At 46.3% G+C, this 26,407-nt stretch overlaps 1 protein-coding gene and 1 long non-coding RNA gene across 3 annotated transcripts in view; one reads left to right on the top strand and one right to left on the bottom strand.

Moving 5' to 3' along the window:
* Positions 1-26,407, bottom strand: part of PTPN14 (protein tyrosine phosphatase non-receptor type 14) — a 461,328-nt gene that overhangs the window by 34,132 nt on the left and 400,789 nt on the right. The gene's annotated exons all lie outside the window — the stretch shown is intronic.
* Positions 1,070-7,147, top strand: LOC310842116. 2 transcript variants are annotated; one of them, XR_014562884.1, is made up of 4 exons: positions 1,070-1,422; positions 1,876-2,041; positions 2,936-3,175; positions 4,999-7,147. It is a non-coding gene; the product is annotated as an uncharacterized lncRNA (long non-coding RNA). The 2 variants fall into 2 exon arrangements; XR_014562885.1 differs by lacking the exon at positions 4,999-7,147 and having other exon boundaries at positions 1,075-1,422; positions 2,936-4,021.

Here is a 26,407-nt window from a genome sequence, read left to right as displayed (position 1 = left end):
GGGGCAGAGCAAGCTGCCCACCGCGGAAATTCGGCACGCTGTCCACCCGTGACTCCCAAGCCTCCCCCAAGCAGTCAAAACGAAAGGGGAAGTGGGGAATGCCGCCGGCAAAGCGGTGCAGCTCCCCCCCTTACCCCTACGGCTCGGGGTAGGCTTGGGAGTTGCAGGCAGACGGCGCACCAAATGTCACCCCCCTCAGTGAGGGCACCCATGGCTGTCTGCCCCCCCCCGCCCCCTTCCTACGCCCCTGCCCCTAAAACCTCAAGTTAGGAATGTGCAGTGGGGGAATATTTAGAGAAATGTTCCAGTTACAGATAGGTAGCCGTGTTGGTCTGCCATAGTCAAAACAAAAAAAATTCCTTCCAGTAGCACCTTAAAGACCAACTAAGTTAGTTCTTGGTATGAGCTTGGTATGAGAAGGGTCTGGTAACTTCTGTTTCAGTGTATCTGAAGAAGTGTGCATGCACACGAAAGCTCATACCAAGAACTAACTTAGTTGGTCTTTAAGGTGCTACTAGAGAAATGTTGTCAGTTTTCCCTGGAAATGCCTCAAATGCTTTGCTGGCATAAGAACTGTGCTTAAAATGTTGCTTTGGGTGAGATCTGATAACAACCTAGCATGTGCAGACAACAAGCCCGGCTCTTCCTCCCGTTCAGAAATGCCACTAGCCTTGTTGAAATTCTTCCCATCCCTCCAAAATTTCCCTAGAGTGGCTGTCTCTTGCTTTAGAGGCCTGGTGTGACCCCTGAGCAAATCCCACCCCCCACCCTGACCAAAGAGCAGCAGCAAAAATAAAATAAAAATAAAGTCAAGGCAGAACTTAGTGCCATAATGGGGAGGCTACTTGCCCCCTTCCCATCGGATTGATAGTTTCATGAGCAAAGGGTAGCCAGCAATCCTCTGTACACAGATAAACTGAGAAGATAAACTTGTGTGCTGTGAGTGTGAGTTGGCCACGCTTACCCCTGGCACACACAGCCCTGGTGGCTTGGCCAAGGGTGAAAGTTTAGCCACAGACATCCTCCATGGTCGCACAGCCTAACCTACCTCACAGGGTTGTTGTGGGGATTAAATAAGGAGGGGGAGAACCATGTGCGTTGATGTGGCATTTGCCCATTCGTTTAGAGCCTGTCTGTACAGGGGGGAAAGAAAGAGTTAAAAATGTAGACCAATAGGAAAGCTGGAGGCGGAGCCTACATGTGTATAATAGGGCTTAGCCCGAGGTTTGTTAGAGTTGTAGGTGGGTTGGTTTTAGTGGGTTGGCTGGTTGGGAAAGGCAGTTGGAGAAGCAGTTGGCAGGCAGTTGGAAATAGAGAGACAGTTAGGGCAGTGGGTTCTTGAGTGAGGGGAGGTAGAAGAGATAGAGAGAGGAAAACAAGACAAAGAAAGTAAAGAGTAACAATGTTTGGAATGCCGGAAAAGTTTGTTTGTGTCTGAAATAAAATACACTCTTTTTTATTAATTGAGAACCTGACTGAGGCTGAAGTGATTTTACCGGGGAGGACCTGGTTGGTGGCAGCGGATTAGTGGTCAATAGTCCGTGAGGCGACCGGGGCCTCCATACGAACACCTTGAATAAAAACCCATGAATCACTAGTTAAGAAAGGCAACGCCTATGCATATTAGTTTGCACAAGTTTGCATTTCCCTGTATCGTTCTCGGGAGTAAGGAGTTTAAGGTTTCCAGCCTTTATTATTGGGCTCCAAAGAAAGAGTTCTAGAGTTGAGCCAGGTGTTGAAAGGCCCACATACACCCTTGCGTGGCTCTGTCATATTCTTTGGCCATGTGAGAAAATGACCCCCACCGCTGCCCTGCTCCCTTTTGGAATCCATTCAGCTGTCAAATCAATTCCTTTCTCTGCTTTCTATTGTTAGCCAAGAAGACAAGGATTCCCTCACAACGTAGCTTTTTAAAGTCTGGTCACTGATTGAGCTTTCATCAAATAGGAGGCCTGAAGAGAGTTAAGAGTTAGATGTTTCAGGGCTTCTCAGGAGAAAGAAAAGGAGGGCGAAGAGAAAGCTGTGGACGGCAGTTACAAAGGTAAAGGTTAATTCCTCTCTTTTTTTGGGCAATCCAATCTGTTTCCCTATCTAAAACTTCATGTGAAAAACAGGTACATCAAGTAACTGTTTTCAATACACATTTTCCCTTGCAAAATTTAAGTTTCTGGCAAAAACATTCCTCGGTTTGCTTCATGGTCACATCCACACCGTCCATTTAAAGCACTTGCCCAAAGAATCCTGGGAACTATAGTATGCTAAGGATGCTGGGAATTGCAGCCCTATTCAACCCTATTCAGGGTAATGTACAGTTCCAGGGTTCTTTGGGAAAAGCCATGTGATTTGAAGGGATTCTGTGGATGTGACCAGCTCTTGCCAAGCTGCCAATATACTTCCGGGCCAAGTTAAGGGTTTGGTTACTAGTTTACAAAGCTCTAAGCTATTTGGGACCAGGATACCCAAGACATTGCCTTCTCTCCTCTAGATCCATCTGATGATTGAGAACATCAGGTGATGTCCTTGAGTGGTCCTTGGGTGGTACCTGCTCCACAGGTTTACCTGGCAGCTACTCGGAGGAGAGCTTGTAGATACTGGCCTGCAGAATATGCTCTCATTTGCATAACTAACCAATGGAGAGACCAGGGTGTTTTTCTTTTCGCAGCTGAAACCAAATGGGAAAGAGCCACAGCTTAGTGGCAGATCATCTGCTTTGCCTGACAAAGGTCCCAGGTTCATCTCCAACTAGGCCTGGGAGAGTCAGGGGAGACAGTGCTAACCTTGGTGGATCGTTCATGTCTGGCTTGGTATAAGGCAGGCTTAGATGTTACTAGATAGAATCCAGCAGAGCTTGTGAGATTTTGTAATTAATATTAAATTGCCATGCTCCAACTCTTGTGATTTATTTGTTGCATTTGTATCCCCTTTTTCCTCCAAGATGCTCAAGGCGGTGAGCAAAAGATGATCCCATTTATACAAAAACCCACTCTGTGAAGCAAGTTGGATGGAGAGATGCAACGTAACCCACAGCCACCCAGGGATCGTTGCGGTGGAGCACAGCAGGAATTTGAACCTGGGTTCAATGTGAATATTTAGATGGATTTGAAAACATTCCTGTTCACCCAGGCATTTGATGGCTGGAAGATCTTGTTACTGGCAACCTTGAAATTATCTAGTGGTGAGGATATTTGATCGTTCCTAAAAGTTTTTACAATCTTTGTATTGTTTTTCTTGTTTGCTGCCCTATCTCTTTATCTGCTTATTTTTCTGTCCGCTATGACATGCTGTCCTCTACAGATCTGACCACCATCATCCCCCCTTGTTTGCGAATCACCAAGGCTAAGAAACCAGTCCTGTTGAGGTCAACCGATTTCCTTATTATCAAAAAGGAACATAAAGAAGAAATATTAGAGTAAATGATGCTCTGGATCTTGACAAGCTTGACAATGCCTGTCTTTTGACATTTTATTTTTATAGGTCTCTTAATGGTCCCACTGGACTCTTAATGCTCTTTGCTTCTTTATATATATATTACGGCCACACACACACACACACACACATATTTGATTAATATTTTATGGCTACCTGGGTTGCCAGCAGCTCTCATAAATTTCATGGAGGGCTATTTCTGAGGGATATTAATGTGAGAATTCCCTGTTGTTGAGGAACAGTATCAATCACTTAAGCATCAATAGCTACATGCCAAAAGATGTATCGCTACAGCATCTTTAAAGAGTCCTTTACAACTCACATCTTCCAAGTGCCACTTAGGCTGTTGATGAATGATCTTTGAGGTGATCTTTCTCCTTGACCAGCATGGGTTAATATCCATATGAACATTTCTGCATCGACATCCTGAAAGAGACCACCAAGCTGAATGCAGCTCCCCAGTTATGCATAGGGTAAGGTCTGCCAGATGTCTGACATACCCCACCTGCAGCAGCTGACAAGCTTGTTGGGGTGGAGGTGCTTCTCTGACCTCCTGGCAATTCTGCTATGTTTGTTGTTGTTGTTGTTGTTGTTGTTGTTGTTGTTGAGTCATTTAGTCGTGTCCGACTCTTCGTGACCCCATGGACCAGAGGACACCAGGCACTTCTGTCTTCCACTGCCTCCCGCAGTTTGGTCAAACTCATGCTGGTAGCTTCGAGAACACTGTCCAACCACCTCGTCCTCTGTCGTCCCCTTCTCCTTGTGCCCTCAATCTTTCCCAACATCAGGGTCTTTTCCAGGGAGTCTTCTCTTCTCATGAGGTGGCCAAAGTATTGGAGCCTCAGCTTCACGATCTGTCCTTCCTGTTTATTCCCAGGTAAAGTATAAGGTTGCAGCCTTAGAAATGCGGTCTTGAGGGAAAATAGATTTTGGAATGTGTGTTTGGTGAGAAACACATGATCAAAATACTTTTTTTTTTAATGCAGATTTCTGTCTACAAACTATTTCAGTCCTGGCCACCGTTCACTTTTGCTGAGTATGCCAAATATGATGGCTGATTGAATCCCTTGGAAGTTACATTGGAGACCACCAAAGACTTGATGAACATCAAATAGCAATTAGGCTGTGAACCTTTGGTTACACTCAAGCTGAGCTGAATTTCAGCCAAAAAACTGAAGGATGGGAAGCTATACGTCCCATTACCCATCTCTGGAGTCATTCAGTTTCCCAAGACAGAGCGCGGGTCTTCCCCACCAAGAGCTAATCATTAGCTCAGTGAGATTCCTTCTGGGATGATAATAGAGACAAGTGGTCCTACAAGTAGTCTCCTTTTTATCCAGTTGCTTATTGTGGAAGTCTAAAACAATTAGTTTGCTGTAATGAGAGACCTGTCCCTCTTTTTCTCATTTTTACAATCTTAAATTCACTTCTCCACATTTCCACATCAGTTTGCATTTAAAATCTTCCTCAGCAATTTAGCTAAGTATATTTTTTGTGTGTGTGCAAGCACTATCTTTCTATTATAATGTATTTTAATAAGCTAATTTCAGTAACATGCACATTTTATCCTAGCATATCCTGCCCGTTACATGACTGGAGACCTGCATTGCAAAATATGATGGATGTGTTTCAGTTCATGTAATGATTCAGGAAGCGTGGATTTGGTAGGTTCGCCTTCAAATGCAAACAGAACTGAATTTCTCCCCAATTCCTGTCTGCCTGCAACACAGAATACTGCCCAAACTCCCTTCAACTATAATTGCCCTGAGATCATTGGATGAATTTCTGGCTCTTCTGTCGGTAACTAAATTTCACTTCCCAAGATTCATTACACGAAAGTGTGACTGTTTAAAGCGGTATGACACTGCTTTAAAACTATACAGTGGTACCTCAGGTTAAGAACTTAATTCATTCCGGAGGTCCGTTCTTAACCTGAAACTGTTCTTAACCTGAAGACCACTTTAGCTAATGGGGCCTCCTGCTGCTGCCGTGCCACCGGAGCCTGATTTCTGTTCTTATCCTGAAGCAAAGTTCTTAACCTGAAGCACTATTTCTGGGTTAGCGGAGTGTGTAACCTGAAGCGTATGTAACCTGAGGTACCAGTATAGTGTGAATGGGGCCTAGAAAACTAGCAGACTAGAGCTTGACCTCAGTTTACCTCTCTATGCAGTGTAGTGTTGCCCAGTCAGAAACATCCCAGAAGCTGAGATTTCATGGCCCAAACCTGAGACCTAGGGGTAGCTGCTGGTGATGTTACAGGGGTGGGCTGGAGATGGAAGTTATATGAGCGTGGAAGGCAGGACATACACACACACACACACTTAAAGGGACTATGAAATAAATTAAATCTGACTCCTGCTGAACCAGAGCTTGCAAGCTGTGTGCGCAATTTTAAAATAATAAAATATTAAGACTGTAGATTCAAGCCCTCCCACTGCCGGCTGGAGGGAGCCAGGCAAATCTGGGGACTTCAGGTCAGCCCTGGAGGTCTCGCAACCCAAATGCAGAGGGCACATCCCTCCCTGTAAAGGAACATTCGATCATGAAAACTCTTGCAATCTAAAGGATAAAGCTTGGGCCAGGTTTCCCACCTCTGTGAGAACGGAGCCACTGTTTACAGGTAACCAGGGCTGCTTCTTTTTTTCCACCTGGAGCTCACCAGAACTTAGGTCTGGCGCCTCTCATATGGATTGCCATTCTAAGAGAACAAAAGAGGTGTTCATGGTGAGTTCTGGAACCTCTTTTTCTAGAAAAATAGCACTGCACATAACTACCATGACCACAACAGTCATGTGTACTCCAGTGCAGTAGGGATGTGGGTGGCGCTGTGGTCTAAACCACTGAGCCTCTTGGCCTTGCTGATTGGAAGGTCACTGGTTCGAATCCCTGTGACGGAGTGAGCTCCCGTTGCTCTGTCCCAGTTCCTGCCAACCTAGCAGTTCGAAAGCATGCCAGTGCAAGTAGATAAATAGGTACCAATGCAGCGGGAAGGTAAACAGTGTTTCCGTGCACTCTGGCTTCCGTCACAGTGTTGCGTTGCACCAGTAGTGGTCTAGTCATGCTGGCCACATGTGCCAGAAAGCTGTCTGTGGACGAACGCTTGGCCTGAAAGTGAGATGAGTGGTGCAACCCCATAGTTGCCTTTGACTGGGCTTAACCATCCAGGGGTCCTTCACCCCCCCTGCTTTATTCCAGTGCAATGTAGCAGTACAGCATGTCAGACTGGGACCAGGGAGATCCAAGTTCAAATCCCCACTCAGCCATGAAGCTCACTGGATGACACTGGACCTCTCACTCTTTTCTCAACCTGGCCTACTTCACAGGATTGTTGTGAGGCTATAATGGAGACGAGAACTATGTATCCCTCCCTTAAACCCTGTGGATGAAAGGTGGGCTAATATACACAACAGAAGCAGTAGTTACAGAAGTAAAATTGCATCCCATGCTCTTGGCTACATGTCTGACTGAGTCCCTTTGGAATTTAATACCCACCATTATGCAATGTGCAGCTGATCTACACGACATTTCACCTACCCTTTTCCTCCACATGTGCCCAGGCAGCTCAACAAACACAAATGAATTGCAAGCTTTCCTGAACATTTTCCCCGATGATTTCTTTCAGTCTTCGTTTCGTTTTAATGCAAGGGCACGAATCCTAGTTTATGTCATAATAGATGGACAACAATAGTGCAGTTTAATGAAAATAAAACGCTAAACAGTGCTACATGTTGACAGTGTCATGATGGATATAATTTGGAGTGTTTTCGATGGTGTGGATCTTTGAAAAATATCTGGCAAGCGAGCAAAGTGACAAATGTATTTAAGGATCTATGCCATTCAAATGATACCACCACATGTCTGCTTTGGAATTTTCCCTATTAAATGTGGGGGATATGGGCAGAAAAGCACTTGCATATTGTGTTCTTTAAACAACAACAAAAAAGTGTTTGCATTGTACAGGGGGATGTCTGTCAATAGCACCCAACATTCAACATCCTCAAAGATATGGCTTTGTAAAGTGCACAGATTGGGCGGCGGGCGGGGGGGGGGGAGGGAGGGAGTTGATGGCAAAATGCATCGCTAATGCATCTATGAATCTCTCTTCTAAAAAAAATAATTACCCTATTTCCATACTACAGAGCGACGTGCTTCTGCTCCCCACCCAGCAAAAGTCGTATGCATTTAGCGGTGCTAGGGGGCAATTTCTGATCGCAGCTACCATGATGTAGAAGAAGTCACTCTGCCGATTTCCATGGCTCCGTTCCAGCTTGACATTCACTCCCCAGCAAATCAGAATCCACAAAATAACACGGCTGTTGTCTCTTTTCCCTTTCTCTCTGTCACCATAAGCGACCTCCTTGGCTGGTTTTTTTAAATTATTTTTTTCAAATGTTTTCCTGTTCTCCAAGTCCATCTGCTTTAAAAAGTATCCCATCTGAATGGTGACGGAATCATTAGCCACCCTTTTTTTCCCACCATAAAGAAAGGCGCAGTCCCTCTGTTCTTTAAATTCTTTTTTTTTTTTACCCAGTTCAGAAGCTCGCTGGATGCACTAATCTTGCTGAACACTTCAGTTTAGATGGTGTATCAATGAGGCATTCAAACCCAGCAGTTTATACACAAAAAAATTCTGTCTGCTTTGTAAAAGATTATCCTTTTATAAACACTCCACGGAAAACATAAAAGCAAATAGGGGACAGCGCATAGGACAGGAAAGATGTTAGCAGGGAGATTAATGCTGAATGGGTCGAAATGAATGGTGCTTACCCAAACGAGGTCCAGATACTTTGGCTGCAATGAAACATAAATAATGGGAATGACACATCGTTTATTCGGGATAATGAGTTGATCCGAAGTAGGGGCCTAGAACAAGAGATTAAAGATTAAATATCCATCTCCTGATGAATATCAGTAGCAAACTTTAACCTTTTCCTTCCAAAAGCACAATTTCTTTGAACAAATCATGTCAGCACAATACAATGAAGAAATGCACTGAAGCCAACTTAAATAGCCTTCCGACTTTAGTCAGGAGGTGTGGGGGTTAGTGGAAAATGCATCCAGCATATTCTCTCTTGTTTTAAGAAAAGGATCGCTAAATATGTAGCTATCAACACTTTTGTGAGTGTGCAGAGCTTTCAGAATAATTGCGAAGGAGCCCAAGATAGGGCTTGGTGCATGTTTTTTTTCTTTGTGTGAAGAGGGGGAGGAAGAAGAAAAAAGGGGGAGAAGAAATTTGGCTTTGCTGCCTTGCTAGTCTGCTAGAATATAATTGCCGAAAGAACTTACCCACTCGGAACATATACTTTGGTCGAGATACAATAACCCCAAGCAGCCTGCTGGAAATAAAAGCTACACAGCACATATCACATGCTAAATCGGAGTCTTGCATTCAAGGAGGGTTTGGAAGATGTCGCAGGCCTCAGATAACAGGGGTGGGAAACGCAACGTGACAGGGGCAGGCACAGTCTGCTGGGGATAGGGAACGGGCTGCATCAAAATGCTGGCAGTCTTTCCAGACTGGTCAATTAGTGGTCCATCTTGCTGAAGATGCTGTAATGCAACTGAGGCAGAAGACACAGAGGACAAGTGGGAATCTGGATAACAGTGGCTTGCCCAGTACTTGGAACACAGCGGCTGCTGAATGTAGTCAGCCAGCCAAGACTAGCCTTGTGGTTTCGTTGCTTATGGCTGCCTCTTGAAACAATGATTTTTAATAATAATAGTAATAATGAAATGGTGGAGGAGGAATATTCTTTCCAAATCACAGTCAGCAAACAAGAAGACCACAGCGGGGTGAATCACGTCAGGACACTTTTCACCTGCTCAGTGGGAAGAAGCTGGATGTGTGTCTAAGCGGCGCTGTTAGATCGTGCGTGGTGAATTTGGCCAAACCCACATGCATGGGCAGTTGGCAGGAAAAGACAGGATTTGCTTGGTAAATATTAGTTTGCAAAAACTCTTATTCCAGTGTGGCAGGGAGGTGGCATGGATTTCTAAGGTGGCGAAAGGGATGGCCGTGGTTTATTTCTTTGTTTACTAGTTGCTCCACTGTTCTTGAAAATACGCCACCACACTTATAGGAATGATACGGCTGTTAATTAAAAATAATTTAGTCGGTCAATCGTATGAGCTTTGGCTCAGTCAACGAATTGCTTAAAATGCCACAAAGTTGCATAAAACTGGTAAGAGCCAATTTTATGGTGCAGTGATAACATTTGACACCTGGGGCCAGGAAAGACCAGGGACACATCCATGCTCGGTCATGAAAGTCAGGCCTTGGACCAGTCACTTTGTCTCAACATAACCCCTCTCATAAGCCTGTTGTGAAGCTAAAGCAGCAATTCAGACTCCCCACCCCAGAATTTGGTGGGGCTTCCAGGGAGGTGGGACCACTGCTGCAACCCAGAGGCGTAGGAAGGTCAGGTGGTACCCAGTGCAGAAAATTTCTTGTCACCCCCCACCCACACACACATTGATTTTTTAAATTATTATTTTTTTTGCCTGCAAAAATGGTTTTGCGTTATTTCATATTTTCTTACAAAGGAATGTGGATTCCGGGCCTCTGATAACAAGTAGGCAACTATGGACAGATACTTAAATCTACAGGATGGCTTGTGTTATTTTATTTATATTTATATTTTATTCATTTAATAAAATTTATTTTTAAAAACCTGCAAAATGGTTTACCAAAACAAAAACACACAAAAAACACCACAGCAATAAAATCAAGAAAAATTAACAATCCTACTTTAAAACATATAAAAGCTAAAATATTAAGATTGAAATTACTTCAACTTCCTAAGCATCTAGGTATGCTTGGCTAAAGAAGAATGCTTTTAGCAGGTGCCTGAAAAGAGTCTAGCAAAGGCACGTGCTTTGTTGAAACAGGCAGGGAGTTCCAAAGTGCAGCTGTTGTCACAGTAAACAATGCAGTGCAGATATTATGTGGAACCTGTAGTAGTGCTTGAAACTACGAAGGGGAGGTTTTATTTATTGTGATTTCACCATGCTCTGTATTATCTAATTTACTCAGCCTAGTCTCATTTTCTTCACATAGGCCGACTTTCCAGGACCCGGGAAGCCCAGCGGAGGGTAGGGCAGTAGGGCGGTTTATTAAAAACTTCTTTTTTAAAAAAGAAAAAGCCTGCTCCAAAGATCTTATCTTACTAAACTAGGGATTATAAAGATATATCTGAAATTTCATGCATATCAGCTAATATCTTGACCCTGCTCCACTGAATTGAAATTTCAGCCTACATAGGAAAACGGCCAAGTAAACAGCTACAGTGGTACCTCGGGTTAAGAACTTAATTCATTCCGGAGGTCCGTTCTTAACCTGAAACTGTTCTTAACCTGAAGCACCATTTTAGCTAATGGGGCCTCCCGCTGCTGCCACGCGATTTCTGTTCTCATCCTGAAGCAAAGTTCTTAACCCAAGGTACTATTTCTGGGTTAACGGAGTGTGTAACCTGAAGCGTATGTAACCTGAAGCGTATGTAACCACTGTATTTTCATTGAGGAGGGTCAAGATATTAACTGATATGCATGAAATTTCAGATATAGCTATATAATCCCTAGTGTAGTAAGATAAGACCTTTGCAGCAGGCATTTTTTAAAAAAAGTTTTTTATGAACCGCCCTAGGAGGGCAATAATTGTTGATAATTTGTCACCCCTCCCCATGATGGTACCCGGGGCGGCCTCCTTCCCCTGCCCCCCCTTCCTCAGCTGCAACCTCAGTCCCATCACATATGGCAACTAGAGGAGAAGGTGCAACAGACAGCAAGATCGCTGGCGCAACGATCAACCCTGAAGCACACGTACTTCATGATGATGGTTCAGTGCTGTGCCCTCCCGCCACCAGAAAGCCCTGTTATGGATTTCAAGGTTCTAGCAGAAAAGAAAAAAAGGAGACCTCACAAGCCTGGTGTCTGCAAGGGAGCAGAGGCACTAGTGATCTCTGCAAGATTGGCTTGAGGCTGAAGATCAGACTGGGATCAGAATGAGTGTGGGGGCAGGGAGAGAATGGCGGGAGGACAAGGCTCAAAGAGAAAAGAGGCACAGAAAGCTGAATAAGTTTCTACTTGGCAAAAATTCATGTTAGTACAAAGGACAGCATCTTAAAAAGCAGAGACATCAGCTTGCCAACAAAGGTCCGTATAGTTAAAGCTATGGTTTTCCCAGTAGTGATGTATGGAAGTGAAAGCTGGACCATAAAGAAGGCTGATCGCCAAAGAATAGATGCTTTTGAATTATAGTGCTGGAGGAGACTCTTGAGAGTCCCATGGACTGCAAGAAGATCAAACCTATCCATTCTTAAGGAAATCAGCCCTGAGTGCTCACCTCATGAGAAGAGAAGACTCCCTGGAAAAGACCCTGATGTTGGGAAAGATGTAGGGCACAAGGAGAAGGGGCTGACAGAGGACAAGATGGTTGGATAGTGTTCTCTAAGCTACCAACATGAGTTTGACCAAACTGCGGGAGTCAGTGGAAGACAGGAGTGCCTGGTGTGCTCTGGTCCATGGGGTCACGAAGAGTCGGACACGACTAAATGACTAAACAACAACAACAAAGGACCAAAGGAGGCTGCCTTCTACTGAGTCAGAGCACTGATCCATCTAGCAATATATAAATGTAATTAATTAACTAAAACAACAACAAGAGCTTGATATTGTCCACACTGACTGGCAGCAGCTCCCCAGGATTTCAGGAAAGTGTCTCCTAGCCCCATCAGGAGATGCTGGGAATTGAACCAGGGAGCTTCTGCATGCAAAACAGATGCTCTGCCACTGAGCTACACAGCCCTTCCCTGACAGTAAGACTGGGTCTGAGATGTCTAATCAACTCTCCGTTTGCATTCTTTATGGACTCCAGACTGCAGTCCATAAAGGAGTGCAGCGTGGATCATTTCAAAATCCTTCAGCCTACCAAATGTGAATTTGAATTCTGAAATTAGGCCTCGGCGTCTGAAATGTGACAAAACTTGAGTGCTTTACACTTCCATGGCAACTGCCAAATACTGTCAAACATTAACATCTATCGAGGCAAAATATCAAATCCTCAAGATGGGGTTGCAGCATCACTCCTAGCGATTTAAACATTATTTGTAAACATACTTTTCAACAATGGGCTGTTGCTACCAAATTCAGTTCTCTTCTATCACCATTATTAAAAAATCATCATAAAACAAATGCCATAGGAGTTTCCTTTCCGCTTTTTTCCCTTTTTTAATGCATTTAAGTCTCCACTGATGAAAGGCTTTGAAGTCCTCACACAGCGGGTTACAAGTATTTTGATACTTCCTCATTAGGGATGGAACAGGAGCCAAAACAAGCTAGCAGGTGCCAATTTTACCCATGACAAATTAAGGCACACGACTGGAAACGGGTGGGCACTTCCTTGTGCTTAATGACCATTTCCTCCCTGGTCCATATTAACAGGAAGTAGTTGAGATAGGGGGGAAGGCTTTCCTTGAGGACCTGAATTATCAAAAGCTCTGGAGTCACTACTTCTTGCAAACAAAAACTTGGACGCCGTCTCCGACCCTGTGATTTCGACTTCATTTACGATGACTTCTTTCACCCGCACTGACGGCAGGATGAACAGGATGTTATGATTTATTTAACACTTCGGGCGGGCAGGAGGACAAGGTGGATGGTGCCCTTAGATGTAGTCTTTGCATAATTGATGCCTGCAAGGGCTTAATTTTTCCTCAGGGAAACCTTTTGACGGCAGGACTGCTTTGCAGCATGTTTAAGTGACACAGATTAAGTTGGACCGTTTGCCGCAAAATAATAACATGCCGTACAAGAATGCAACCAAATTTCTGCCCAGCTTGCTTCTGTGAAACATGCCCTCCAACATTTCTCTGATGAAAATAGGGACATCCTAAACAACAACAACAACACAGTGGCACCTCGAAAGTCGAACGCCTTGTGAGCCAAACATTTTGGCTCCCAAACGCTGCAAACCCAGAAGTGAGTGTTCTGGTTTGCAAACATTATTTGGAACCTGAACGTCCAACACAGGTTCTGCAGCTTCCGATTGGCTGCCGGACCTTCCTGCACCCAATCAAAAGCTGTGTCTTGGTTTCCAAATGTTTTGGAAGTCGAATGAACTTCTGGAACGGATTCCGTTCGACTTCCAAGGAATGAATGTAATAACTTTACTATTTATACCTCGCCCATCTGACTGGGTTGCCTCAGCCACTCTAGATGGCTTCCAACATATACCGTATTTTTCCATGTATAAGACTCCCCCATGTATAAGATGACCCCTACTTTTTTTTTAACCCAAAATTAAGAAACTAAGTTGTTTAGCTTTTGGGGGGTAGGGGGATGTCACTTCCGCCAATTGCTCATCCACCTGCCCGCCACTGCCGATCGCTTGCCACAGCCACTGCCGATTGCGCACCTTGATGCAGCCACCAATTGTCTGCTCATTCACCACCACCAACAGCCCACCCACCCACTTGCCACAGCCACAGCCAATCGCCAGCAGGCCTTGCTGCAGCCACCAATCACCTGCTTGTTGCTGCCATTAATTGCACGTCCCCTCTCTGCATTCACTATCCATGTATAAGACGACACCCAACTTTTGCCTAATTTCTTTTAGCAAAAAGCATCATCTTATACATGGTAGAAATACGGTATAAAAACATAATAAAATATTAAATGCTTTTTGAAACTTCCCTATACAATGCTGCCTTCAGATGGCTTGGGGTCAGATAACTCCATACCCTCCAACATTTCTCCAATGAAAATAGGGACAGCCTAAGAAAAAGTGGGTCATTCCAGGATCAAATCAGAAATTGTAAATCCGGAACTGTCCCTAGAAAATGGGGCCTCTTGGAGATTTGTGGGAAGTGTTCTATGTCAAATGAGGAGTGCCGGTGTGTTTGAAGGCTTTCCTTCCCAACAACGGTCAAAATGAGTCCTGTTCAATGTCATCGACATAAAGCGTGCTGCATTTAGCCTTACGGAGACTGTTAAGAGCTTAAGCCCAAAGAAAGTCAGCTCATACAACACACCACATGACTCCTGGAAGGCCAATAAAGAGCCTGGAATGAGCCAGTAAGAAACATGTCAGGAATCATGACCAGAATGAGCAGCAGTGCAAGAAATGTTACATCCAATTGACTGCAAAGGGGTATAGATGTTTAATAATGCTGGATGCTTCTGAGCTTCTCGATATTCTTTGTAATCCTTCCTTATACAATGGTGCCTTGGTTTACGAACTTAATCCGTTCCGGAAGTCCGTTCTTAAACCAAAGTGTTCTTAAACCAAGGCGTGCTTTCCCATAGCAGCGGGAGACTCAATTTGCAAATTCACTCAACAGGAAGCGAAACATGTTCTTATTCCAAGGCAAAGTTTACAAACCAAAACACCTACTTCCAGGTTTGCAGCGTTCTTAATCCAAGTTGTTCATAAACTAAGCTGTTCTTAAACCCAAGGTACCACTCTACTGAAAGAAGGGCAGTCTTTCAGAACTTTTAAAATATATATACACCCTTGTGCAAATTAACTGAAACAAACAATGTAGTTTATTGTACAAAACTCACATATACATGTACAAAACTCACATTAGTAACGGATATGACCTCCGCTATTTTTAAGCAGCATTTGAACATGGTTTGGCATGGAGTCAGTTCTGAACAGTCACTGTTGCTTTTCGGATCCCTGTGCCACACTTGAATCAGCGCCTGAATGAGCTTCTCCATAGTCGTACAGTCTACAGCACGAAGGCAACTTTTGCATATAGCCCACAAATTCTCAATGGGATTTATGTCCGGGGAATTCCATGGCCAATCAAGTACCTGCATTTGCTGTTCTGTCATCAATTTCTTCACCACTTTTGATGTGTAGCAGGGGGCTATGTACTGCTGCAATATCCCAGTACCATCAGGATACCTCTTTTCCAGCTCTGGAAGAAGTCTCTTTCATAGAACCTCAATATATTGTGGTGAGTGCATCATTCCTTCTATTGGCTGCAGGCTTCCAACACCATAATGATCAACTGACTTTTTGTGTTTGTTTTGAGTACAGGATTACGAGTAAGATAGAAAACATGCTTTGTTTCAATTAATTTGCACACCTTGCCAACAAAGGTCCATATAGTTAAAGCTATGGTTTTCCCAGTAGTGATGTATGGAAGTGAGAGCTGGACCATAAAGAAGGCTGATCGCCGAAGAATTGATGCTTTTGAATTATGGTGCTGGAGGAGACTCTTGAGAGTCCCATGGACTGCAAGAAGATCAAACCTCTCCATTCTTAAGAAAATCAGCCCTGAGTGCTCACTGGAAGGACAGATCCTGAAGCTGAGGCTCCACTACTTTGGCCACCTCATGAGAGGAGAAGCTTCCCTGGAAAAGACCCTGATGTTGGGAAAGATGGAGGGCACAAGGAGAAGGGGACGACAGAGGACGAGATGGTTGGACATGTTCTCAAAGCTACCAGCATGAGTTTGACCAAACTGCGGGAGGCAGTGGAAGACAGAAGTGCCTGGCGTGCTCTGGTCCATGGGGTCACGAAGAGTCGGACACGACTAAACGACTGAACAACAACAACAATAATGCTGAAGCTACTAATGCCTCAGTGAACTCTTGCCTCCAAGACATGAACATTTCATGTCCGTTTCATGCCAGACACCAAAAGCGTGGGTAACTTTAACAAGCATCACCTAGAGCAATTCTTGCACACGTGGACAACGCATTTCATTCTTCATCAACCAGGAAATACAGATATATATTTTTTACTTTGTTTTTGTTTCGTATAATAGGATGCTAGTCAAGATTATTGGTCCAGCTAGCTAAGAACCAGCTGGCTCTCCGGTTTGGCTGGATATGCCAAGGATTGAAACTGGGACCATCTGCATGCAAAGTATCTCACATCCAAAACCCTAGACCAGAAGTTGGGAGCCTGTGGCTCTGCAGATGGTCGCCTACAACTCCCATCAGCCCCAACCAGTATGGCCAATGGTCAGGAATGATGGGAATTGTAGTCCAACATCTGGAGAGCCATAAATTAATCACTCCTGCCTTGCACTAACAAGCTTGGCACTTTAGCATATGTAGTGCATATTATCTTAACAATCCTTACGCCAACCCTGCAAGTAAGATAAGAATATTAACTCCCTACTGCATATGAATCTCTCTCTCTCTCTCTCTCTCTCTCTCTCTCTCTGTGTGTGTGTGTGTGTGTGTGTGTGTGTGTGTTTTCTAGGCTATACTTCAGTGGTGATGTTCACCTCACATTTAAGAAACAAAGTTATTTCATTTTTTTTTTTACAAGCTGCATTGAAGCCTTAATATTATTATTTCCATGTGCAATGTGTTAAATGTTGCAAAACTATCAATTCTGTCAAAACCTATCTGAAAGAAAACAAGAGACCCTGCAATCTTAACATCCAAACTGACTGGTGATTATCGGGAATTAAATGTGCAGGAATTCTAAATCTGAGATGTCTAGATGACTTTTGTTTTTCCATAATTGTACGAGGTTTCTACATAGTATTTAAGAATCAATTATATTGCAATTGATGCAATTAACGCTAATAATCCAGTAAAAGTCAGTCGGAGGTCTATTCAAGACAGTAGAAAAGAAGGACTATATGGGTGTTATTAACCTATGCTGAATTTTACCAGACATTTCCTTTCTCGCATAATAAATATACAGTAGTTAGCAAGGCTGTCATTATAATTTTGCAGGGACAATGGCTCATCGTGCTCTTTCCTATGGCGTCCTTAACTAATTCAACATACAGCATGTAAGCAAGATGAATCCTTTTTTAACTGTACTCCGAATCATGTATTACCCATCTATCATTCACTGGATGCACCTTGGTTATTAACATCTATGTTTTCAGAGATGTTAAAGGACAACAGTTGCCAACACACCTTCACTTTCCCGTTTCCCTTTTGTGTTCTTGGTTGCTACATGCACTTGTTAATAAAACCCCCTCTTTGGATAAGGTTGTAATGTATTATCACTTTGCTGTTGCAGCTACACTTGACAATAGCGGCTGGATAACTGAAAATCTGGCCTCTGCTTTGAATGTAGCACTGCCATAGGCCTTGTTGCCCTCAGCAGCTATCTGCTTACATCTTCATCACAACTGTGTCCATACCCTCCAAGTGCCTCTATATTTTTTTCAGGGACAGTCCCAGAATTACGAAAGCCATCCCCACTTCTGATTTGAACCCAGAATGTCCCTCTTTCCACTGCCACTGCTGCCGCCACTGCACTCCGGAAGGAGGATGAGCCGGCAAGTCGTCCTGAGTGGCGGCGGAAGTGGCTGCGAGAGAATATCCCATGGCCTCTCCATGGCTGTCACTGCCAGCCTCCATCCTTGAGCAACTTGTAGCAGCTGCTGGAGACTGGGTAAGGAGAAAGAGGAAGAGGAGGAGGAGAGGCTGCCGTCGCTCAGGCCAAGCCCCATGTGACGTGATGGCTCTGAGGGGTAGGCAGAGGACAGGGCTGCCCTGGGTAGAAAGAAAGGGGGAGCAGGTCAGAGCGCAAGGATTTTTAATGTTGTTGGTCTTTTAATGCTTTGTGTGTCTGCATCTAATATAGACCCTTTCCGAAATTTATTTATTGATGTGGGGTTTTTTTGTAAATCTATGAAAGAATAAAATATAATAAAATTGGGATTAAGGGGTTTTCTCAGGACGGTGTGTGCTGTGCCCCACTGCCGTAGAAAATGCTCTTCAGGTGGAAGGCAAAAAAGGGGGGGGGGATCGAGGAGGGTCAGTTTTGGGGGAGTGAGAAATATCCCTAGTTTAATGTGGGGAATGTTGTAGGGTATGTGTCCCACCTTTTCCTCCCAGCAGCTCAGCTAGTATAAGTTTATTATTATGTCTGCACAACAGCCTGAGTGGTAGGTTATGCTGAAGGATAGTTGCTTACTTAGACGAAGGCCGCTGAGTTAGCTTTACGGCATTGGATTAAGACTTAATTATGAAGACCCACTGAAATCAGTGGGCTTCCCTGGCCAGGGAGGGCTATAAAAGGCTTCCTGTTTGGGTGGAAACCTTGCCTGAGCCTTGATGATTTCCCTGGCTTGTTGGGTGTGTTTCCCAGCTCTGGTTCCTGGCTTGGTTGTTCACCTCTGACACCATGGCACAGTTACTGGTTCCTAAAGCTCAGTCCTTACACTCCCTCCCTCCCTCCCTCCCTCTCTCTCTCTCTTTCTGTGACACACACAACACAGACAAACAAACAAACAACACCACCGAAACCAATAAAAGAAGCAACAGAATCCCATTTTGGGGGCAATCTTGACCTCAGGAAGTGAAAGCCAGTGTGGTTTCCCAACTATGGCCTTGGGAGACCTGGCTTCAAGTCCCCACTCAGCCATGAAGCTCTCTGGACGAACCTGGGCCAGTCGTGGTCACCCAGCCCAACCTACCCCACAGGGTTGTCGTGATGATAAAACAGAGAAGGATGGGGACATGTGCACTACATGGAGATCATTGGAGGAAAGGCAGGATATACAAGTAATAAATAAATAATTGTGAGGTGACAATTGGTCAACAACAAAAGCCAAACTCTGGTGTCCTGAATATCAGAATCATGGAATTGTAGCGTTGGAAAGGACCCTGAGGATGGCACAGGTCCTGATCCTGAACTTTTCAGTGCCGAATAAACAGGCATTTATTATAGAACAGGAGATGGACAACCCAGCAGATTTTGAGTCAATGGACTTACCGTAAACTTAGAGAGCAACTGCCTGCTCTGTTGTTGATATTATATTAGACCTGAGGTTTAGTCTAGCTTAGAATTCTCAAGTGTGAATATGACAGCCTATTTCTGTATCTACAATTAATGGTAGTACGCACTTTGCACTTATTTTGCACTATTATAAGTGTGAAGCAGAGAGAGCCAGCGCCAGGGCACATGCTACATTTGCTGTGCCAAAAATGCCTGGCTGTAACACAGATACTTATTTACAGTGAAGTTATGACCTTACGATTTGATTCGCCGTGCCCATGCTAGGCTATTTTATTTCTTTGTTTGCAGGCCACTTCACCACAAAAAAAGAATACTCAAGCAGGCTACCATAAAATATGATTTAAAAATATACAAGAGATTGCAAAGTCAGTACACAAAGATCGTAAAACCAGTCCAACAATTATATAGTTATTATCAGTGCTTTTTAATTTTTAAGAAAGAAAGGTACTGGTTCTCACCATGAAGCTGTTACAGTATGTGCCACACACTTTTAACATTTGGAGCAGGGTGGGGGGAGGTGTACCCTTGAGGACCCCCAGGAAAAAAAACCACAGGACTTTTTTTTCTTACAGGACCGCCTCTCCTGGTATGTCCCGCAGAGGACCCTAAGGTCCATGAATAATAATAGCTTGAAGGTCCCAGGCCCTAAGGAAACCAGACTATCCTCCACCAGGGTCAGGGCTTTTTCAGTGATGGCTCCAACCTGGTGGAATGCTCTGTCCCACGAGACTAGGGCCCTGCAGGACTCCTTCTGCAGGGCCTGTAAGACAGAGCTATACTGCTTGGCCTTCAATTTGAATTAGCCTGATTCTCTATTCCTTTTCCCCTTTCCTCTTCTATGAAGAAACCCTTTCTGGGACCCCACATTTAAATTCTTCCCTAGTCTCCTTGCTGGCCCTAGTAGGACCAACTTGGCCAGTTAGCCCAGGTGATCATTTGAGGTCTACTGAGTGGGGTTCCCCTCCCCCAAAAAAATGACCCCTGAATTTTTTAATTTTATTGAAATTGATGCTGCATTTTATGTTGTATTTTATGCTATTGTATGCTGTTTTTGAGTCACATTTTAATCAATGTTTTATATTTGCTGTTAGCCGCCCTGAGCCCAGTTTTCAATCCAGGAAGTTCGGGGTATAAATAAAACTACTACTACTATTATTATTATTATTATTATTATTATTATTATTATTATTAAAATGGCTGTGTCGCACTTCCAGGGAAATTTTCTTAAACAAAAATGGGAACTGACTAAGTATCAGAACACTAGGCACTTGTCTGATCTCGATGCAGTAACCGACTTGCCTTGAGAAGGCCTTGAGACTGATTGCCTCTTGAGAGGTCATGTGGAGCTACATTACATCATGGTGGAACTACACTCCCAAAACAGCTCCATGCATTATAACCATGGGGCAGGTCATTTCGCTACACAGAGACTCCTTAAGGTGAACATAAAGTCTGCTCTGCACCCAGGACTCAGAGTATCTCACCACACTACAAGGTTGAAGTGGGTTCAGAATCATTCCCGCTCCCCAGGAAACACTGAGAGCGGCACTTCAATTGTTATGTACTGAGTCGAATAGGATCCAAACTGCAGCAGTCTGATTGGTCCTAGAACAATAGGATCCAAAAGGCAGCAGTCTGATTGGTCCTAGAACAATAGGATTCAGAATGCAGCAGTCGGATTGGTCCTAGAACAATGCAGCAGTATGATTGGTGGGCAGGAACCACCCAATCATGCTCCAGATTTAAGTGAATCCACAACCTGATTGGCTTACAGTAGAATTCCGGAATTAGCCAATCATGTGCAGCCCATTGTGTAAATAATGTATATAAAGCAGATACCTTGAGGGGACTTTCATTCATTCCTCCTCACCACTATGAGCTGAATAAAGAGCATGAAATCACTTTGCGACTCTGAGTATATTTCACTGGCGACGAGGATGGGATCCCGCTGAGCTGACTGCCACCCACAGCACCGCAGCACCGCCACCTGCCGCACCGCTGCCTCGCACCGTGTATCCAGGCTTCAGCTCCGGGACACAAGGAACTCAGAATGGCAACCGACAGCAGCTTCTCGCCGTTCAACCCAGCAACGGGAGACTGGGAAGCGTACGCCTCCCGTTTCACTTTCCTCCTAGAAGCCAAAGGGGTCACCAATGAAGAAGACGCCAAGAAGAGGGCGATATTCTTCAGCGTCTGCGGAGAGGAGACGTTTGAAATCGCCCGGGCTCTCCTTGCGCCTGAAGACGTCGCTACTGTTCCATACAAAACAATAATGGAACAGCTGAAGGGGCACTTTTCGCCGCAACCCTCAGTGGTGGCTTGTCGAAATGCCTTCTATGCAAAGCGGCAAGCCCCTGGGGAAACCATAACTGGGTTTGTGACCTCTCTCCGCCAAGCTGCCCGGTTCTGCAACTTCTCAGAGCTGGAGAACATGCTTCGTGACCGCCTTGTCGGTGGCCTGAGGGATGAGAAACTGCAACAACGACTCTACGCTAAGAAGGACCTAACGTTCCAGGTCGCTCTGCAGGAGGCCCTGGCAACGGAAGCTGCCAAGAGGTCGACGCAAGAGGCACGGCCGAGCCTGCCATCCCAACCGAGGGTCCACCACGAAGACCTCACTGACGACTCAGGATCTGACAGGGAGGAGGTGCACCGAGTACAGCAGCGCACTCAAGCAGCCCACATACCACAGCTGCCTCGACGAGAAGGAGGGAACTGCGCAAGCTGCGGGGAACCTCACGAGAGGAGGGCCTGCCGTTTCCGCAATGCAGAGTGCAGGCAGTGCAGAAAATTGGGACACATCGCCCGGGTGTGTCGGGCTCGGCCCACCCGACGCCAGGCATCAGATGACCAATCCAAGAGCCCCAGGTCCCGGGGCCCAACGCACCAAGGCAACTCGACGGTGCTCACGGACTTCCAGGTATACCAGTTGCCCTACCCCAACATAGAGAAAATTTATGTAGAGGTACGGATAGAGGGGGCCCCATGCCGCATGGAGCTTGACACGGGTTCAAATCTATCCATAATCTCGGCAAGGACCTTAAGGAAACTGTGTCCTACTGGGGGTCCCAAACTCAGGCCGGCCCCATTCACCCTCCGGGACTTCCAGAAACGTAAGGTCCCCACAATGGGGGTGGGGACCTTCAGGGTGCAATACCGAGGGCGGACGCGGCAACTGGACTTGCTTGTGGTCAAGGGCCCCTACATTAGCTTACTGGGATTGGCATGGTTTGGACCACTGGGACTAGCCATCACCGGAGTGAACCACACTACCTTACAAGTGGATGTGGACGCTATATGCAAGGAATTTCCAGAGGTTTTCGATGGGAAATTGGGACAGTATACGGGCCCCCCCATTGCTCTACAGCTTGACCCCGCAGTACGACCAGTCAGGCTCAAGGCCCGCCGGGTCCCGTTCGCCCTGAAACCACGTATAGACGAGGAATTGGACCGGCTAGTGGAGCAAGGAGTGCTGGAGCCGGTGCCTAATGCCCCCTGGGAAACCCCAATCGTCACACCCGTCAAGCCTAATGGTTCGGTCCGCATCTGCGCAGACTACAAATGTACTATAAACAAGGCCCTCACGGCCCATGCATACCCAGTGCCAGTGGTCAGCCATGTCCTTGCTACCCTGGCTGGGTCGAAAATTTTTGGCAAGCTGGACTTGGCCCAAGCATATCAACAGCTGCCAGTAGATGAGGCCACAGCAGAGGCACAGACGATTGTGACGCACAGAGGAGCGTTCAAGGTAAAGCGGCTGCAATTCGGTGTCAGCGTGGCACCAGGCATATTCCAGAATCTAATGGACTCGCTCCTTAAAGGGATTCCTGGCGTCACCCCCTTCTTCGATGATGTGTTGATTGCCGGGCCCACACCAGAGGAGTTTGAGGACCGCCTCCGCACCGTTCTGCACCGTTTCCAGACAGCGGGTCTCAAGGTGAAGCGGGAAAAATGTCTACTAGGAGTGCCTCAGGTGGACTTTCTGGGATTTATGGTGGACGCAGAAGGGGTCCACCCGACTGGGGACAAGGTACGGGCCATTTGTGATGCCCCAGCGCCCAAGAGCAAGACTGAACTTCAGGCCTTCTTGGGACTATTGAACTTTTACCATTCCTTCCTTCCCCACAAGGCGGCGGTAGCGGAGCCCCTACACAGACTCCTGGACAAGCGGGCCCCTTGGGTGTGGGGCCAGCGCCAGGAGGCCGCATTCCAGGCAGTCAAGGACTTGCTTGTCTCAAACTCGGTCTTGGCACACTTTGACGAGAGGCTGCCGGTGGTGCTAGCATGCGACGCCTCGCCCTATGGCATTGGCGCTGTCCTGGGACACCAACTCCCGGATGGGAGAGAGGTACCGGTGGCATACTTTTCCCAGACACTCAACGCAACCGAGCGGAACTACTCACAAATTGACAAGGAGGGTCTGGCAATTGTGAAGGGAGTAAAAAAATTCCATGATTTCTTGTACGGGCGGCCCTTCACCGTGGTGACTGACCACAAACCGTTGCTTGGCTTGTTTGCCCCCGAAAAGCAGACCCCCCAAGTGCTGTCTCCTCGTGTCCTCAGGTGGTCAATTTTCCTTGCCAGCTACCAGTATGCGCTGATTCACCGCCCGGGGAAGGCGATGGGCCATGCGGACGCCCTCAGCAGGCTACCACTACCGGAAACAGGCCCCGACCCAGCACCTGCACAAGAGGTTATGAGCCTGGAGCTGCTTCCCGACCGCCCCATTCAGGCACAAGAAGTGGCACACCACTCCAAGAAAGATAGGGTCATCTCCCGGGTCCTGGACTGGGTGTGGAGGGGATGGCCCAGCAGCAGGCCTGGGCCAGAATTCGCTGGCTACACAACCCGCAAACATGAACTGTCGGCCCACAAGGGGTGCCTTTTATGGGGAAGCAGGGTCGTTGTTCCCCAGCCCCTCCGCAAAAGGGTCCTCACAGCCCTACATGAGACACACCCAGGGGTAGTAAGAATGAAGGCCCTTGCCAGGAGTTATGTGTGGTGGCCGGGGATCGACGGAGAGATAGAGGCCTGGGTCAAACACTGCCAGGCCTGCCAAGAATCCCGCCCAGATCCCCCAAGGGCCCCAGTCCAGTCCTGGGAGTCCGCCCGAGCACCATGGTCACGCCTGCATGTGGACTTCGCTGGCCCCTTTCAGGGGAAAACATTCTTCATAGTGGTGGACTCCTACACCAAATGGCTGGAAGTCGCACTGGTACCGTCCACTTCTACGTCCGCAGCCATCCGGGTACTACGCAGGCTGTTTGCAACCCACGGGCTCCCTGACACTCTCGTCTCAGACAACGGGACTGCATTTACGTCAGGAGAATTCCAAACCTTCACAGCGCAGAACGCCATCCGCCACATCCGTTTGGCGCCATTCCACCCTGCCACCAATGGCCAAGCAGAACGCATGGTGCGGACCACCAAGGACACCCTTCGCCGCATGACGCAAGGGGATTGGGAGTACCGCCTTGCCACATTCCTCCTAGCACAGCACAGCACCCCCAGCTCAACGACTGGCCGGAGCCCCGCTGAACTACTAATGGGTCGGCGCCTTGCAATCAGATTGGACCGCCTTCACCCCGATAGAGCTCAGGATGAGGTAGTGGTGGGGGAAGGCAGGAACCCCCGGACCTTTGAGGCCCAGGACCCAGTGTACGCAAAGAATTTTGGGGCAGGCCCAGCATGGGTACCCGCCACAGTCACCAGGGTCACTGGCCCTGTGTCGTACGAGGTGCTAACGGATGGAGGGCAATGCTGGCGCCGCCACTGCGACCAGATACGGCGACGATTCCCGGGAGAAACCCAGGAGGAGGAAAGGGCAGAGGAGTCCCAAGGGAACAGTGGGGCAGTGAGGCCCATAGAGCAGCAGGGGCCAGCAGGAGAGGCAGAATCAGTAAATACAGAGAGGACCCGTGAGGCCGAAAGGACACCGGAACCAGAACCACGACTGAGCGAGCCGGTTGCGCCAGACCAAACAGCCCCATCACAGCCAGCATCCTTGGAACACGAGCCAGAACCTGAACACCGGACCAGGGAACACCACAGGCCGCAACGGACACGTAGGCCGCCAGCGTACCTTGAGGACTATGAATGCGACCTCCCGGGCAGGACTGGAACTTAGAGGGGAGGGGTGTTATGTACTGAGTCGAATAGGATCCAAACTGCAGCAGTCTGATTGGTCCTAGAACAATAGGATCCAAAAGGCAGCAGTCTGATTGGTCCTAGAACAATAGGATTCAGAATGCAGCAGTCGGATTGGTCCTAGAACAATGCAGCAGTATGATTGGTGGGCAGGAACCACCCAATCATGCTCCAGATTTAAGTGAATCCACAACCTGATTGGCTTACAGTAGAATTCCGGAATTAGCCAATCATGTGCAGCCCATTGTGTAAATAATGTATATAAAGCAGATACCTTGAGGGGACTTTCATTCATTCCTCCTCACCACTATGAGCTGAATAAAGAGCATGAAATCACTTTGCGACTCTGAGTATATTTCATCAATCAAGTGGCGTTAAGGTAACTCTTAACAGAAAGTTCTTGACATCTTCGACAATGGCAGTCCCCAGAATTTGGGGGGCAGGAGCTGAAGCTGTAACAGAGTAGTGTGCAGAGTCTTCAGAGAATTGCTTTGAAAGATTAACTTGTTGGTCTCTGCAAAGCTACAATTCCCAAGATTCTTACAGTAGGCAGATATGACAGGTAAACCCTGATCATTCGTGGCTATGAATGTACAGAGGGGCAGGGCAGGATCATGCCATCTAGCCCTGTTTACTGGCCTCTATGCATTCATCCAAAACTGTAAATTGGCTCCACACTTCCACTTGTACCGTGATCTGTGTTTGAGCCCTAAGTATGCACAACCTCAGTTTTCCTTCTTGTACCTCCCAATTTTGCCCTTCTAAGTTAGAAACTCACCCACGGTACCCAGATGTGCTCCTGAAACGATGGTAAACAGTGTCAAAAATGAGAGACTGTTCAAGAACAACGTTCCAGCCATTGAAACTTCCCAAGCACCCCCTCGTAATTTCATAACCCCGGTTCCTTCACAAGCCACAAATAGGCTTTTACAGAGGTAATTAAGTTACGCTCCACCAGCAGAATGCAAATGAAATAATAAATCAGAACCATAAGCATCTAGAAAATGTTCTCGGATTTCATGGAAAAATCAGTATTGCCTTATCTCTGTGATTTTATTTTTTTTAAAAACAGACGCACTTTGGGGCGCACTTATGAAAAACAACTAA

Source organism: Podarcis gaigeae (genome assembly GCF_964106915.1).
Source record: "Podarcis gaigeae genome assembly, chromosome: 3".
Taxonomy (NCBI): domain Eukaryota; kingdom Metazoa; phylum Chordata; class Lepidosauria; order Squamata; family Lacertidae; genus Podarcis; species Podarcis gaigeae.
The sequence above is the reverse complement of the archived record's forward strand: the minus strand, read 5'-3'. Positions and strand labels throughout refer to the sequence as shown.